This window comes from Pezoporus occidentalis, unplaced genomic scaffold, assembly GCF_034315485.1.
Source record: "Pezoporus occidentalis ecotype Australia unplaced genomic scaffold, CSIRO_AGI_Poc_V1 ctg11, whole genome shotgun sequence".
Classification (NCBI taxonomy): domain Eukaryota; kingdom Metazoa; phylum Chordata; class Aves; order Psittaciformes; family Psittacidae; genus Pezoporus; species Pezoporus occidentalis.
Genome location: NW_026912886.1, coordinates 1,577,606 through 1,596,277, shown reverse-complemented (window position 1 = coordinate 1,596,277; position 18,672 = coordinate 1,577,606). Strand labels below are relative to the sequence as shown.

At 39.0% G+C, this 18,672-nt stretch overlaps 1 long non-coding RNA gene across 1 annotated transcript in view; it reads right to left on the bottom strand.

Moving 5' to 3' along the window:
* The window catches only part of LOC134167708 (uncharacterized), a 234,945-nt gene that overhangs the window by 176,393 nt on the left and 39,880 nt on the right, over positions 1–18,672 (bottom strand). Inside the window, exon 2 of the long non-coding RNA XR_009966263.1 lies at positions 11,358–11,457. This is a non-coding gene — a long non-coding RNA (uncharacterized LOC134167708). The remainder of the gene's footprint in view (positions 1–11,357; positions 11,458–18,672) is intronic.

Genomic DNA, 18,672 nt, shown 5'->3' with positions numbered 1-18,672 from the left:
GACTACCTATCAACATATCTCACCAGAATAAAGACTTATGTTTTTATTTAATCATTGACTGCAATTTCATGTCAGTCAGAAGAGAGACAAAAAGGAGGGCATCAGCTGGTGAAAAAGGTTTAAATGTGAGTCTCTGATTTTCTGGGAACTGCTGGCACGTGGCTGGCTGTCATGAGAGGCACTACGACTGGGTGCTGTAGTCATTGCTATGGCACAAGTGGAATAAAAGGAGTCCACCTGCTTCTGACTTCAGCAATGCAGTGTTTATTCACTTCTGACAGATAACGAACACAAGCACAACCAAATTACTCCACCTTAATTTACCACTATACCTCTGGAACAGGACAGGCAGGGACTGAGTTGAGCTGAAGGACAACTGGATGAACTTAAATGTAAAAAATCACAATTTATTTGTCCCTAACTGTAGCTCTATCCTACCTAGAAGCAGAACAGTAAATTCTCTTACTTTCCACTCAATAAAGTGCTTTGTAGAAGGGTTTTATAACATCACCTTCCAAGCCTGTTTATCTCTGTTGCTCCTTTCTCTTCAGCCTTTCCAGCACAACCTTTCCATATAAATTTATTAGGAAACAATTCATAGTATTACCATCAATAATTCTTTCTGTACCATCACAAATATGCACAAAGGTTTACAAAAACAGTAAGGCAAGTTCCTTCCCCAAGGGCCTGTGTTAGTTCTTAAAGTCTTATTACACTAATATACTTTAATGCAGATTTTCAAAGAGAATTATTAAGAAAGATTGAAGTGAAACAAAGAGAAACAAATTACCAAGAAACACCTACTTACAGATACTAAATAAGAATAAAAGACCAGCTTGTTCTGGCAATAGTGTCCAAAAATCCATAATGTCAAGGAGTATCTAAAGCATGTTACCTTTAGTTCGGTTAGAATTTACTGATATCAAAGTTCACAGCACCTGGAGAAAAACATACAGTACAATACAACTAAAACAAAGAGTTTAAAACATCCACACAGAGAACTGGCATTGTGTCATCTCAGCAAAGACAAGAAAAGGATTTCTCAAATTCACTGTATGAATAAGCCCTTCTTCCACCCTCCACCCCCCTGCAATTTTTTAGCTCCTTGTGTGCAGCAGGACTCTGGGCCAGCACATGAAAAACAGCAGGCTGGCACATCCTTCATGCTAGCTCCCTGTTCTTTTCAGTTTACTATTTCATTTTAAAACAAAGTCATGACAGTTGATGTGACAGCCTTGAAAAAATGAGCCAAGAGCAAAAGACAGTAAGATCTGCCAGCATCTGGCAAAGCCAAACCCACAGCTCCGAGAGGAGTGGCCAGTACAGAGTGTTTCTAAGGGTGCTATCTATCAATGCCAACTTTGGTAAGCATTTTGTTGACCATGAACACATGGAAGACAAAGAGGCAGAGGCACATCAGAGAAAATTCCACAGGAGAGCTAGAGCAAATGCATCATGCTGTGAACATTGAGTTGACCCACTTGACTGGCACGAGTGGAGTTCATCTTGTGGGAGGAAGTCTTGCTACAGGATAGACAGAGAGAATGGAACTGGGGTAAAAGGAGCTAAGGAGGTGGTGAGATGGGAGAGGAATAGGTCAGAGAGGTCAGGAAGGAGGCAGGAATTCACAGGATGCAGGCAAAAGAAACTACTGGAGTTCCCACCATTTCACAGCCCTTGCATGGAATCAAAGAGTCCTCAAACATCACCACTCCTCTGCTTTACACTGCAACAGTGCCTCTCACTCACCTGCCACAGAGAGACAATTTACTACTGCCATCAGCTACAGTGTTCATATAGTTAGTAGTCCTGTACGGTGGATATAAACATGACAAGTAGATTACAGATTGGTCATGGCTGAAGTAGGCTTAGGTAATTTTTCTGTTACCTTAGGATGCCACTAGAGAAAAGGCAGGAAAATAAGAGATGACGTATCAGAAAGACATGACATACAGAAAGTGGTGCTGGTGAAATTTTCTGGGCTTACAAACCCAAGCCTTCAGAGGCTGGTTAGCACTGGGAGAAAGACTGCCTGTCCAGAACCTATTTAACTCCTCCCATGCATATGGCTTTTCTTTTTATTCACTATATGATCTGCATTCCTCTTCCTTAAAAAATGTCTGGGTTCTGCTTTGGGAGTGTTTTTGTCCACTGGACCAGCTATAGAAGGTGTTGCAACATCATTTCTTGCTCAATTTGGAAAACACTAAAAAAAAAGCAGGCATTGGAGAAAATTAAATGAACAATTACTAATTAATGCGAATTTGATTTGGTGAACTGGATTCTATCCTCAACCACCACTGATTTCCTTAGCAAAGTGAGGTTAAATCAAACTTGAAAGAGATCCTTTTTCATAGCACATCCTTCACTTCTAGAATCACTATTTGAGATCTCAAAATCTTATTTGTTGAAATCTTTCTTTGCGCTCAAAATCAACGGGAGTTGTGCCTGACCACAAACATGGTATTTAATGCTAAAAAGGATAAAAAAATAGGGTCCTTGCATCTTGAATTGTGCATGCAGACTTAGAGATTACTTTTTAACACCGTACCTCAACTAGTAATCTCTATAATGGGGATATTCCTATTCATTCACTTCATAAAAGTGAAAGCAATTTCATTAATGTTTGAAAAACTGAACAGCCCCCTGGGTAAATTAGTCATTTGCTCTTCAAAGTAAAGTTTGAAAAGCATGTACTAAATAAATGTGCCATATTTGAATAAGGAAAATAAGCTACGAAAACACAAACATCAGATATGCTGGGCCCTGAAAATGTCCAGGATCTTGTAAAAATGAATACTATAATAATATTTATGCATGTAGCATAAAGCTAGCACTACCTACCATAAACCTAAGGGAAGTCAGCATTCAGGAGCTGGTCATGGGCTTTTAATGTAGCTCCCTGTGTGTAAGTGCATCCACACAGATCAAAAACCTGCACCTTGCTAATCACAGGTCTGCCAATTTTCCCTCTGTATTCTCAGAAATAACTTAGAAAAGACAGTAATGACTTGTGAGACAGGAAAAGATCAGCTGGTGTGACAAACCTCTTTGTTCCATGTCTATTTATTGCAAGTTCCTGTTCGATCAGCATCCTTTAACCCCTCCTCTGCATGTGTTAAATGCTGTGGTATCTTAATCTCATTTAAACCAGCTACTTACTTGTTTTTGCCCCGTAAGTCCTCCCTAGCATTTACTACTCTTTGCATTACACAGTTCTTCCTGAGTCACCTGCATGTATTTCATGTCCTCCTTTCCAGCATCCTTAACCTTTAACTTTTATCCAACAGGAGCACTGCTGGATATCTCACCCTTCCTCATACTCCACGGCTGTCAGCTACAGCCAAAGCCCTGCCACTTATCCAAAGGTTACTGGAATCCTAATCCCTTCAGTCCAGCTCAGGGGTCTGGGTACCTGGAGAACAAGTGGTCTTTAAAGACTGAGTCAAAGAAAGCATTAGGCACCTCAGCCTTTGTCACTATCTGCAAACAATAAGGGGTGGAGGTTCTCCTTAGTCCTTCTTTTGTTGCTAATGCATTTATAGAAGCTTTTTTTATTGTATTTTAGGGTAGTAGCCAAATTAAACTCTAGTTGGGCCTCAGCCCTTCACGATTTCCTTCCTGTATCACCTCGCAGAATCCCTGCAGCCCTCCTGAGTTGCCTGTGCCCTCTTCCAGCACATAGGGATGGCCTGCTCCTGTGGCAGTGGTGACCTAATGGGTAACAGGGAAATTCTAAATTCAGCAACTCATGTTGAGATCAACGTGAAAGGTCTCATTGAAAGTGACCACAAACCCTCCTGCAGGTTTCAGCCAGGGTCAGGACCTAGTAGAGTAAGTCCTAAGCTCTGACTCTGGTCATCAGTTCCAAGGCTTTTCCTTGATCAGGTCCCCATCTGAGACACTCTGCTTTCACAGGAAGACCAGATGTGACTCATTTAGTAGGATAAGCAAAATACAAGAATCAAGTTATAATAGTCACACATATTACCACATAAGCCATCTCATTTAAAAATGAGCGTAAAGCAAAGCACAGGCAAGAATAATTTTCATATTGGAAGACAAATATCACTGGTATAACAATAATGTAAAATTAAAATATTAGAATCAGCTAAACTTAGAAGATAGAGAGCTAAATGAATAATATATGCAAGTACAATCCAGAGTTCTGTTTTATGCATACAAGAGGAATAATTAACTGATCTGGAAACATGTAAATGAGGGCTTAAAAGCATTTTCAAAACAGCACATCCAATTTCAGTTACACACACAGAAGTTGCTACATTATAATAATTAGATTTTTTTCACAAAAGATTTATTTATTTTGAACAGGAGTATTAAATATTATACTAATTACTAGTTATTTTACTTTGTACCCAGGGAAAAGGAATGAATATTCATTAATTCCTCAAGCTACCAAACCCCAACAGACCAGACAGATTCCAGCATAGCTACTGATAAGTACAGAAAATGTTTGGTACAAAATCAGGCTCATTCCACAAATCAGAGCTCTGTCTTTTTCACATGTTAAATGCACTACAAGAAGCAACAGAACAACAAGTAATAACAGAATACATCAGTGCTTTTCCTTTTACTTTTTAAGTGTCTTTTTGTATTATGCCCTCGAGAAAGCTTTTTATTAGTATTATTTGGGGAATACTATATCCATTTTGCTGTGGTAGCAAAGGTAAAGTTCAACATGTTCTGGAGATAAAAATAATCAAAACATCTTCTACTTATTTGCCTATTCATTATTTTTTTTATATGGAAGCCAGCAGGCTTCTTCCATATAGCAACTGCAGGAAAGATACTTGTCTGTCAGATACAAACTGGTACATATTAATCACATGCTTCTCAGTAGTGGAAACTTAAGTATTTACACTTTGCCCTTTGAAATCAGTCAACAGTTTCACATTTAGGTGCTCTCAAGGAAGGTTAAAATCTCTTACTTGGACACTCAAATTGATACAAACACATTAAAACACCCTTTGGTTCCCTATACACAGGAGCTATACGTGATCTGACCTAGTGGCTTAAATGGAAGCTTTACATAGCTTTGAAGTGTTTAATAATGTACCTAAAATACTTTTTTGATCAGCCTACTGACTGTTTGTACGCTGTGCTCCTTGTACATGCACAAAACATCACCTCTCCTGAGTTTCAAGAAGGTACAGCGGATAATCTGTTAGGGAATTCATTCATATCTTTATATATTCCACTGAGAAAGTGCATTGAAAAAACCCTAAATTACCATATTAGAAGAATATATGTAAATACCAAAGCTGCAATTACACCAAGTCCCTTCAGAAACACCAGTCTGCTGGGAACTGAGTCCAGAACTGGACTCACCCTTAGCACAATGGAAAGAATGAGGGGGTTTTTATTTGTTTGTCTTGCCTGAACTAACATCCAGAAATATAAACACATTAAATCCCAGGCATTAATCTTACACTTCCGATGCAGTTACCACAACATCTGAATGAACTCTAATGCCTTAAAAAAAAATGTCTCAGAGCCTGATTACAGATGTGCATTAGTGGCAAACTGATGCCGAATTCTTTACATCTTGGCATGATGTCCTCGAAGGCCAACATTCTAGTTCAGGGCCTATGCCCTATTCCTGAGCATTTAAATAAATGCTAACATTCTTTCCTAACATAAGGGTATGTGAAAAATTGTACCATGGAGTTAACCAACTATTTCAACTAGTCTGTTACTTCTTTTTAAACCTTCCTTGGTTTTGGTATGTATAATGTCGATTTGTGGCATGCCATGATTGCTAGGAAACAGCACTATGACATAAACCACATGATTAGTATTTAACAAAAATGTCTGATATATCTGTATGGAAAAATAGCAGAAAAGAAGCCAATTAAAGCAAAGACACTGAAGTATAAATAATATATTATCATTCATCAAGCTACTGAAATAAACTAATTAAGGTATTTACCATCAGTCTAAAACAATGCAGTCAGGACTAGGTCAAATGAGCTGTAGGCATGTGGGGAAGATGCAGTGATCAGAATGATCCTTTGCTAATTTGAGATAGAACTATAAAACAGGCACTGAACTATTTCAAAGAAAATGTTATTATAGTAAATGTTACCTTTTCTGCTACTCGAGTAATTAATTATTTAAACTGTTATGAGAGTCTAGATTCACGCACTAGTAATGACTAGGAGGATATTTAAAATTCATTACAGTACATTAAACTTCCACTGATTAGTTAGCATCACCACAAAATAAATAAATAGCCAATTCGCTTTGATCAGCAGAAATTCTGATAAAATCAGCAAAACACCAATTAAAATGTGAAAAATGTCACCTACTGTCATTATTCTAATGGAACTAAGACACAGAGAAGAAACTGATTCAATGTTTATGTTCAGATCAGCTGTGTCTTCAAACTGTAAATCATTATAGCTTTTACTTGCATTTCTTTCTCCCAAGCCCAGAATTAATTCTGCAGATAGATTTACTATGGACTGCATCGTCCTGGAATAGACCATCCTATCATAAACAGAATAATAAGGTCTGGCTGCACTTCTGTGAACTCCTGTTGGGAGGGGCAGGGGGGAGTAGCAATTCACTTAGAAATATGTGAACAGAAATGAAACTTGGCATGTGGGATTTTTGCCTGAAACTTTATTCTTTGGAAGCAGGTGGAAGGGAATGAAATGATTAAGGAGAGGTGCTCTATTTACAGTTACACACATTTCTTATTTATTGAGTTCCTCAGCTTTGAGGCCCTGAGCCTGCAAAAAGGCACCTCCTTGCCTGTAAATTGGCTGGAATGCTTTGAAGACATTGAAGGCAAAATCTCAGTAACTGGCCTGCTTCATTTTTATCAGATAAGAAGATTCCATACAAATGAAGAATTTTTACCTGCACAAGCTTCTGACAATGCCAGTGCTTCTAATTTTACACCTATGATCTTCAGCTGGAGTGATTGCTCAGTAACCACTTATGACCATCTGAGTAAATTGTTTTGGCTCCTGGCTGTTTCAACTGGACACAGGCTGAGCTTTCTGAGCATGGCTACGCACTGATCTGAACTACTGCAGCCTTCTTGTCACCTTAGAAATTTTGACAGCTCCCAGAAAAGAGAGCCAGAGAACCACACCACATATCCCACATACCAGTTGCCCATAGTGGAGCATGGGGAACACTAAAGGGAAAACTGTGGCATACTGCAGATCAAAGATTAGTGTTTATTCTCTCTGGGAGGTTATTTTGGGCAGGCATCCTCCAGGTGAACGAGCCCCCAGTGTAACGTGTTTCTTTATGTACACATGCCATTTTCTTTCATGATTTATTTTTAAACTCTGAATTGGAAAATTTTCACAGTACCTGGAATAGAAACTGAGCAAAGAGTTTAGGACTTGACCCACTGTCATTGCTTAGGCCTTACCAACTACTCAGTGACAGTGACACTTGTTTAGAGATGAATCATGGACTTGCAACAACAGGAAGAGAGAGTCTGGAATAAAATACCAGCTAATGCTTCTCTTGGGGTAGAGTTTTTGTGAGAGATTAACAGTGCAAACACGATTCCTATATCGGAGTGACTGATGGACAGAAACCAGCAATCTGGCACAAAAAAGAGGAAAAAAAAAACCACAAAACCCCCAAACCAAACAAAAAAATAAAACCTATCACCTGTATAAAGAAGTAAACACAAAGAAGAGCTGATGTGGCAACTTCAGAGGCATTACAAGAGAAAAGTAAAGAGTTTACATGCAAATGCTAAAGAAGGCAGAGTGCACAGCACCTTGAAGAACACTATGAAAACTAACCTTGGAGTCAGTGAAGGAATTCAACAGTAAAGACCTGTCAGTTACAGGGAGTAGCTCTTGAAACATCCTCACAAGGCAATTTCTCTTTTCTTAGCTCTCATTACCCTTCCCATGCTGACAAGATTTGCTCAGATGGCACAGCAGCAAAGAAAAACAACCACATAGCTTCCTGAGCTTTGAGCAGTAAGACTTTGGTCCAAAGCTTACTTTCTCTCACTACCTACAACTGTGGCAAGCAAAACATGAGCAAGCTAACTAAGTTGATGTCAAAGCACATTACAGATCCACACTGCCCTGCCACAGGCAGTATCAGGTTCCGTGAGCTCTTAAGAAGTTAGTTAATTTTAGTCTCCTGAGAAAACAACAGATGCCATCACTGGCATCTGTTCTTTAACTGGTCTTTTGATTTCTACTGAAGGATCACAATCTAAGATTAGAAAAGCCCTGTTCACGCTGTAAACCCAGGCCAGAATAACTGAATCAACTGGATATCTAGTTTCATTTTTTCTTTCTAATCAGCAAGGAAAATGTGCAAATGCTTATTATCCAACACACTGTAATGCCTGAACTAGTTATTCACAATGTCCAGGTCTATTTGAACATAAGTGCACAAGAATGCCAGAACAAAAAAACATTAATATATTTGTCTGTTTCTCTGTCAGTCTTCATGCTCGGTTTCAGGTTATTACAAGGCAGGGAAACTGCTGCCATGGGATACAGATCATGTACTCCAAAATTCTCACTACATCATGGAGTCCTATTATCAGAACGAAATGCCACTTTAAGTCATACACAGCTACTTATTAATTGACTTCGGGTACAGTCAGGAAAAGGTGGGAAAGATTTCACATCAGTATCTATAAGCCTCATAATACAAACAGGTGTATGATTTCTGTCACCAGTCCATGCCAGTATGAAATTTGGTAAGATATTACCTTAAAAACAAGGAAAGAACTCAGTGGTTAGTCCCTACAGTCAGAAGAAAATAACGTTCTATGAGGAGAAGACAAAACTTCAAAACCAGATCCACAAAGCAGGTAACAAGTTTACATAATGCGAGGCCTTGGCCTTGTATCTCCTTCTGTGCCTGCACATACAATGTACATTAAAACTAAAGGTTCTTGGTGATCAAAAAATCCTCACAGCCTGTGGGCTCCTGCTTCTTGGAAAAGTGCCATCTTAAGGTAATAGAAGGATGCAAGACACAGCACAGATTCCCAGTACCAACATTAATGTCCCTGTGTTTCAGTCAGCCTTTTAACACAACTTCCAAGCAGAACCTGTGATTATTAACAGACATTCAGTGATGCTCACTGTTTGTGAAACCTGCATCTTTCCAAACATTTTTCTCAACTATTGCAGTGGCTTTTAACACACAGGAAAAACAGGTACTCAAAATGATAGTCTGTAGTTCAGTAATTTGGAAAGTTAAAGATACACTGGTAATTGTAAATGGACTGAGGTTTGAATGATTTTTCCACTCCAGTTAAATATATTGAGAAGTATATTCAAATAATTAAAAAGTGCTGAAAATAAGCAGTATTTGGAATTAATGGAAGCCATATATTCACCCTGTTTAATTCATTATTTTTAAATTATAGTTCCAACAGATTAAGAAATGCAGTGAAGTTAAAATGAAGCAATTTTGTTGCTAGATATTGTCATTTAAATTAAAATATATGTGTCTGTTGAATCCAAAAGCTAAACACTCCTACTGCTGCTGCTTTTATTATTTGTAAAATCTAAAATAAACTGCCAACAAGCAATGAGCAACAACTGGAGAAACATTAAAAAAGTGAGAATAAAAGCCCCAATATGCCAGTCTCCCTGGGTAGCTATTTTCTTACATGGTATGGGTTGCCAATCATATGATGTGCACATAAAAAAAGTCATGTTATAGAACCATAGAATAGTTAGGGTTGGAAAAGACCTTAATCATAGAATCATAGAATCGTTAGTGTTGGAAAGGATTTTAAGATCATCTAGTTCCAACCCCCCTGCCATGGGCAGGGACACCTTACGCTAAATATCACCCAAGGCCTCATCCAACCTGGCCGTGAACACTACCAGGGATGGAGCATTCACAACCTCCCTGGGCAACCCATTCCAGTGCCCGACCACCATAACAGGAAAGAATTTCCTTCTTATATCCAATCTAAACTTCCCCTGTTTACCTTAAGATCATCTAGTTCAAACCTCCCTGCCATGGGCAGGGACACCTCACACTAGACCATGTCACCCAAAGCTCTGTCCAACCTAGCCTTGAACACTGTCAGGGATGGAGCATTTACCACTTCTTTGGGCAACCCATTCCAGTGCCCACCACCCTCACAGTACAGAACTTCCCCTATTTTAATTTAAACCCATTACCTCTTGTTCTATTGCTACAAATATGCAAAAACTGTTATATTAATCGCCCATTTCTAAATAGTTTAATAAGTGATCTATACATTCTAAATGCTGTAATATACTCTTGAGACTCAAAAAGGCTAAAAAGTTGCTTGTAGCCTGTAACTGGTATAAAAGAGATGGTTATTTCTCATGTACAACCTTTACCATATTGGTAACACAGTAAATAATTAAAAACCTCTCATGAGCCATTTTTAAACGCATATGATTGGAGGTGACAGTTAACAAAGAGTGGAAATTCTCATCCTGCCAAGAGTTTCACAGGAGCTGGCTCTACAAACCCAAATATTGCTCTTCCAAATCCTCAAATCCATATGGAGTTCTGATCATTTGAAATGGGACCCTTTATCTGAGAAAAGGTTTTCTGAAGCAAACCACCAGGCAATTTGACATCTGTCCTTTAAGGGTATTTGGCAAACTGTTGAATGCTAGCAACCTTTATGCACTGACCACAGCCTGAAGGGTTTTCGGTTTTCCACAACAGAACGACAAAATCCTCGTTTTCTAATACAGTATCACCACCAATCCACATATAAATGAACACTCATGGCTGAATTCTTAATTACATTAAAAACACCACTGGCTTCCTTTAAGGCACAGTTTCATCCCAACAACTCCAGATAGAGGGTAAAGTTTTATTGTGACCAATTTTCTGTTTCAAAAACTTCAATGTATTTGAAAGGCAAACATATAAAATGCATTTTAAACTTATTTTTCTTCACACTTGTACAGGATTTATATAAATGTCACCAATCAGGTCAACACATTTCCATGGTTCCATGTGGATTTTATCAACCTTTTTTTTTCCCCCATTCCACTCAATCTATCTTATTTTATAGCAAATTTAAACAAATCAGCCCAGGCAAATACATCCATGGAGTGGGGGAGTATCTCCTACATAATGTTGCCAAATAAGCCACCATTATTAGCATTTTCTTATACCCTTCCCATGATGTTCTACTTTGGTATGATGAGCAACAGAAAGACCACAAAAACATTGTAGAATAAAACCTCCTCTCCACAGTTTTGATGCAAAAAATGAACATGAAATTCCAGAAACACCTTGAGAATGCCCATTCCAAAGGCCTCACCAGTGGCACAACATGAAATGACATCTGAAGAGTTCAACTCTAGGGAAATTGAGGCGCTTACCTGGCTCAGGACTTCTAAGCTGAATTGTAACTGCAGTGTTTTCCATTAACTGCCATCCATTGTTCTCCTCACAGCAGCTCCAAAGCCAATATGCTGTTAACTAATTAGCTGGAAACAAAATCAAAACAACAAAATGAAACTAAATTTAAAAAGAAAGTGAAAAAGAGAAGAAAATGAGAAAAAAATCACCTGTACATTTTACAAGTGAGAAGAATCTGTTAAAGCATGTATAAAGAAGTCATTATCAGTAAGTGCATACTCAGAACATTATCAAATCTTTAAAGGGTATATGACAAGTCAAGGAAACAAGTTTCCTTTTGATGCTACCTGGTGATCCTGTTTATTTCCTAATAGTTCTACACCCATAAAAGGCCAAAGGACTCTGACCTTGGCAAGCTAACTAAGCAAGAAAAGGCAATCGTGTGCAAGGTTGTCACCTACACCACAAATTATGATAAAATATATCTCAGTATTGCAAAAAATAGCTGTATGTCTTCAGTGACATCCACTGTAGTACATTTAAGGATTTGAATAGGACAGCAATTTATTTTGCACTAAAATGTTTTATGGTTATCATAAAGCATTATGTCTTCAGAGACTGAAAGGTGATGTTTTTATGGACTGTTGCTTCTTGTTGCATTATCTTCACAGATCAAAAATCACCTTTCCCCCCCGCCTTCTTTCTCCAAGTGCCCTCCTACTGCCCTGCTAATAAAAGATGTCACACAACAGTTCAGTCTGATAAAAAGGCAACTGCGCTAAACAAAGTGTACAAGGAACACATTTCTAACACATAGAAGTTTCACAAGAAATGATTATCCATCTTATTAGCGAAATAAATAATAATAATTGCCTGTCCCTCCTCATTAGACCCTTAGGAAGATAATGGAGCCCCAAAACAGAGTTCTAGCTTTTGACTTGAAATGGACCTTGTTAATTTTATTATCACTTTGCCAAAATGCCAGTCCACTTGCACCGTGACAGGGTGCAAAAAATGACAGGTAGACTGACTGATGTGCAGGATGTCCCATTTTTAGCTTAAGAATAGTTTTGAGCTAGTAATTGAGTAACCTGATGGGGTTACTTTGCTCCTGATTTATCCCTTCTGAAGAGCCTGAACTACCAGTGGGGATTAGGTGGAACAAATATACAGTGTGTGCTTTTGACATGTTAATCTGGTGGATTTCAAGCTTATCCAAGTGAATATAAATTGTAGATAGTACATAAATTGATTATGATTTACTACCATTAATATATCAAAGCCCCTTCCCCTTCATCACATGTTTTTCAGCCTTTGGCCAATACCATGCTTCCACATGGCTGACATCAGTCCATGCTTCTGTCACCTTTGGATTGCTCTCTTGTAGGCCACTTTTCCAGCCCTTCCTTTAAATTCTACATTTTCCACAGAAATAGAGTGCCAGCACATCTAAACACACTGTTGCAGGAATTTCACTGGCTCCTAATGAGGCAGTGAATTAGCCTTAAGGAGTCTAGTTTCAGTTTGATGCGTGTATTAAATGGAGTTATGCACGTCACATAACTAATCAACTTATCCAGGCATTAATACAGTTCTCATCACTGTGGTTTCCAAGCACTTCAAAACAGCCCAAAGAGGCCTTCAGAGTATTATCACAGAGAACAGACCCACAAGAGCCTTTTGTTCACTAATACGATACTATACATTTCCCCCTCTTACCCCCAAGTACTAGTAACATCTTTGAGGCTCTTGGACAACAGGCTGTCCAGTAGTAGTAAGATAGAAAAATCAAGATAATCCACATATCCCTGGAGAGATTAGACTAAGAAATGAGTAGGTTTTAAAAAGAAACACTGAAGTTGCAATACTGCAGCCTAAATCATCTTTCTGAGTGACCCAACATGATTTCTTTGTATTGCTTTATAATTTTAGTCTTTCAGATATTAAGCTTCAATCTCCAATGTAAAAAGCGACAACCCCACCAGCAAACCAGCAAAAATCTCAAATTAAGTCTTTGACCTTTTCTATCCTTCACTCATTTTTAACTGAAAATATCATATAAAGCTGCAGATTTTCACATCTGCTAGACAAGGGAACTTACTCGCTAGCAGCGTTCCCAAGTCTTTCCTACAATAGAGTAAAAAAAAATGGCTCTTTTTGACTAATACAGGGAAGCATCATTCTGGATATATTACCAGAGGAATATTTACACTTCTCCAACTCCTCTTTTAATTTGGCTGCACTTCTCAGCAGAGTAAGAATTAATTGTGCTTCTTATTTTTGTCTTGCACATGACTCTTTTTGTCATTATAAAACACTCCTGAAGCACATTATATTGACAAGCACGCAGAACATCTAAATAACTTTCCTACCCCAAACAGAAAAGTGTGATTCATAGCACAAACTGCTCCTCCCTAACTTCCACCTCATATATCCACATTAATAAATGCTTTTTCAAGTTATAAAGTGCAGCATATTTTTCTGCGGTTTTGATTTAATTCCCGACTAGTACATCCTACAGATGACATGCAATGTGCTGGCTGGAACTGAGCATCAGCTAAGACGGAGGTAAACACCCCTTCAACCAAACCCAAACTCTTTGGCAATTTGTCTGGAGGACTGTAGAATAAATGGCAGAGAAAGGGCCTGAACCAACTCATCAAGAGATCCTGCTGCCTCACCTTCAGAGGAGGTAGGGCACAGCCACTCACACACTGCAAGCTGCCCAGACATGGACACCCAGTCTGGCTCTGCTAAAGCTGGTGAAGCTGGACTAACTTTTAGCATCAAAGGCAAGTAACAACTGCCGCAGCAAAGGCTTTTTTTGCCTTGATGTGTATGTTCAGAGATCACTTTTCTTCTACTAGTAAGTTCCAAGCATACAGCTGCTGACATGTCCACAGGAAGAGCATGTCCCACATTTATTTTTATTCTATGTACTTCAAACTGCATTTGGATAAAACATCAATATCCCTAGTTCTCATACCAGGAGGGCTGGATTTAAAGTGATGAAATAAAGAGTTTTATAAACCTTAAAGCTCAGATAGAAACACTGAAAGAAACTCCAAGGTGTTCAGAAATGCATTTATGTTCTCATTCCCCGGATGCTGAACTTGGGCTCCTTTCTGATCCCACCTTGTGAGATCAAACTAAACTATACATTCCTGTTTGTTATTTTAATAATCACATCACTTTTATCTCCCTGTTCTGAGATCATTTAGTGCCAGCAGAATCAACCAGATCATCAACCACAGTACCACAGAAAGCTAATATATGCTATTTCAATTGTTAGAAATTCTGATTCCTCTTCATATAGAGCACATAACATGGCCTAGCACAGTTCATGTATCTGAAGCGAGTGCTTTCCCAACTCATATGTGGATAGGTATTTTAATACACTTTTATATATAATGAAGTTCTATAGCTGTCAAAGATCCCAGTACACTGCAGTTTTCTGTAAATGAGTGCTTTCATACTGACCTAGCAGGTTCAGATACCTAATTGAAAAAAAAATAAAAAAGGTAACAAGCCCCAAAACCCCATCCTACATCCCCCAGAGATGCACAAAACACACAAGGGAAAAAAAAAAACAAGTAAAACCAACCAAAATTGTCACAAACAGCCCTAATCTCATACCCCCTCCCCCCCTCAGAATATAAAACTCAACCTGCTGCATTTTGTCCTCCTATGGAGACATTTCAAGCTGAAATCCTCAGTAAGTTCAGGTGCCTGCAAAGAACCAGGAGCAGCAGTCAAGCTGCCGGCAAGCGGCCCTGTGTCCCCCCTGCAGGTCGTGTGCAGTGAGAACAGGGGGAAAATACAAAAGAAATTGAAAAAAATCAATCCATGCATTATTCCTACTATTCTGCAATGCTCACGTAAGTCCTCATTAACTTCAGTGGCAACATTATTGCCTTGTCATAGGGGAAAAGAAGAGAAAGCTCGTCACAAATAGAGTGCAAAAGAGATGCTGGAAGAAGCTGGAATTACAAAACATGATAACAGAAAACTGAGCTTCTAAGTGGCCAGCTTGGCCCAATCCAAGGGACACATCCATAATTTAAACAGTTCAAAACCAGAGCTTGTAGCAGTCAGTGTGAGGTCCTTCCCAACAGCAAGAGCAGCACAGTTACAGTGGCAAGCCAGCTTAATTGCTGAAGTCTTCACATCCCACTCTGTGAGTTACAAATGTGAACAACTGCCCTATGGTCCTCAGTTGTCTGTCAGACAAGGACAGGTCTCTCCTTACTGCACTGTGAGACTACACTAACTGCCACTATCCACATATTGTTAGAATGCAACATAATGTGAGATTGTGTCCATATATCTCCACAGAAATATAAAACTGTTAAAACAAAAACTTCTTGTAATGCTACTCTATTAGAAGGTGAGCCGAAGCTCATTAAAATCAGTGGAAGTTTTCCTTCACTGAAACAGGGGAGAGACATTTCCTCTCTAAATAATATATGAAAACCATACCACAAACAGACATGCATCACAAGAAGAAAACTCTGTATCAAGGCAATCACAACCTATCCAAACCAGACAAGCCAGGTTCATTTTTAAGCACAACTCTGAATGAAAGTCATACTGTACATAAGTGTCTATTTATTATATCAGCTGTAATCACACTGCTAGAATGACAAGTGAAAAAAACCCACAACACACATCAATCTGTTCAGTGTGGGAGATGGGCAGCTATTTTGCCTGTATCTTCAATGCAAGTGAAGCAGACCCCCCTCCCTGAAACATTAACCATTTCAAAAGATCTCATTAAAAGGTTTCCCTGTTTTCACATTATTATTTTTCATTATTATGTAGCGACTACAAGAACACCTATAAATCTGATTGAATTAGGTTTTCAGGCCTTTATTCCAGATAATTTCTTCTCCCTATGTGGACTTTCTGAGGAAATGAGATTTAATGAGTCATAGTCCTTACTGATAATCACAGGAGAGCTCATTAGCTTTCTGTCAGATTTGTACCCACTATCTGCCCTCAATATGCTTGTGACTTACTAGAGCTAAATATGACACTGCTGAGAAGCAATACAGTGGATCTGAACTACTATAGAAATAAATATTTCTCCTTAATTTAAGAACTTAAAGAAAAAAAAAACATGCCTTCTCTCCTTTCTCAACCTTTCTCTATTGCAATGGCATTGCTGACAGCAAGACACACAGTACTAGAGAAAATTAAGAATGACAGGAGTCTGAAGACTCCTTGTAGATATGATAGCAGAGAACTAGTCTAAACAGTCTGTAAGATGAGGCTCTGGGGACTGGAACTCATTTCTGCTTGTGTACAAAACTGAGGTTTACCACAATTTCAGTGACAGCTCCATGCATGAGGCAGTGAAGGTGAACCTGCTGCTGCCTTGCCCCTCCTACGTTTACAACTCTCCATCTTGAGTCTTTCCTACTTCTCAGCCCAACACCTGCACAGCCCCCTGCCTCCTCGCTCTACCTGAAGGGCATGGCTCTGAGCTGCCCTGTGCAAAGTTGCTTCTGCTCTCTACACAACACACTGGGGAACATCAGTGTTCATCTGAGACTGTGGGGCATGGATAGCCTTAGACTTCTTCCACCTACAGTTCACATCTCCCAGAAGCAGAGGAAAAGTGAAACTGTGATTATTTCCACACCGTTGTTCACCTTGACTGGACACTCTTCCTTACCAAGTGCACATTGCAAGGGGCAGGACTAAGCCTACTCTTCATGACTAGTTGCTTCCTTAGTGTTTGCATTTATCTCTCTCTGTAACTTCCACATACCATTAGTTTTTTAGATGCAAGGGAAAACTACCTGTGCTTCCTGGAAAACTCAGGATCACCACACATTCTCACAATTTACTTTCACAAAACGCCCCCTGTCCAAATGTGTTTTAAAGGCAATCCAATACACAATCCAAAGGCAACCCAATACAGTCCAAGCTGGCAGGCATTCTACCACTGTACTGTTTCCTTTTCCAGGAAATCACCCTTACCAGGAAAATAATAGGAAAGAATGACTTTATCAAGCAATTCATTGTAGTGGCAATCCCCAACATGACAAACACTCTTCTCAGCTTAATAAGCAATTTACCTTATTTGGTTTTAACCCACTCCCTTCACCCTGTTCTTCAATCCCTCATCACTCCCACATAGTGTTCCTTAGATTTTACACAGATAGAGCAGTGGCTGCAGGTTGCAAAGGGCTGCAGAGGAATGGGAGCTTTACTTTTCCTATTTCCAGGGCTCAGCAGAACAGGAACAAGTCCCTCCCCTTTGCCTATTTCTGCCAATGCAATGATAACAGAGTTTATATAAATAACAGAAAAATTCTAGATGTGTATTTTTAAACATAGTGGTAAGCCTATTGAGGGAAAGAAATGATGATAGCAAAGTAACACTAGCAATGAATGTGACTCCAACTTCCTGGCATCATTATTTTAGCACCATTAACATCCTAGATGGAGCCAAATTCCATCAACCAGGATGGCAATGTACCATAATGACCGATGACAGGTTTTGGTACTTACCTCCCAATGTATTTTAGCAACCTGCTTATTCTCTATAAAGAGTGTTATTGAAAAGCAGAATCTTTCATTGAATAACTGCTTAAAGAAATATCAGAGGCCTGTGAGAAAAAGACAAGGAAATGTAATCCAGTATTTGCTCCCACTCCTTTTTCATTCAGAATTATCTGATCAGATCTATCCTTTAATTTCACACTCACACACTTCAGCACACATTCACCTTGTACCCACAGCACTCACAAGAACACAGCATCTTAGTTTTCCATATGGGAAAGAGTTACGAGAGTGATTATTTTTGCTGCGCCAGAAAGAAAAGTCAAATATGCAGCAGCAGATACTGCATCAGAAATCAGACCTTTCCTAGATTAGGCTTTCTCATGACTTCCATTACAGCAATATCTGAGCACTTCCATTACCACAGTATTTGGCAGTTGTATTCACAACCTTCCCCTAAGGTAGGATGCATGTTTATTTTCCTTCTTGCAGACAATGAAGCAGGGCAGAGCAATCTTTCCATGTTCACAAAGGAAGTTCATAAAGGAAAAGAAAATGGGACCCGAGTCTTTTGTGTCCTATACTAGTCTACTGTATCATGAACCAACCCTTCAAAGCGATCAGGTCATTTGAATGTAAATGCAACTAACAAATTCTCCACCAGGAATGTGAAAGCAAAGAGCTGAAATAACCCGTATTTCTTTTATGCCTTAGAACTAGTGGCATTTCCAGGTGATCAAGGAGCAGAGAGGCAGTTGCACATAGCAACAGGTTGAGCTGACATCCCATGTTCAGGAAGATCCTGGACTATTTGTCTAACTGGAC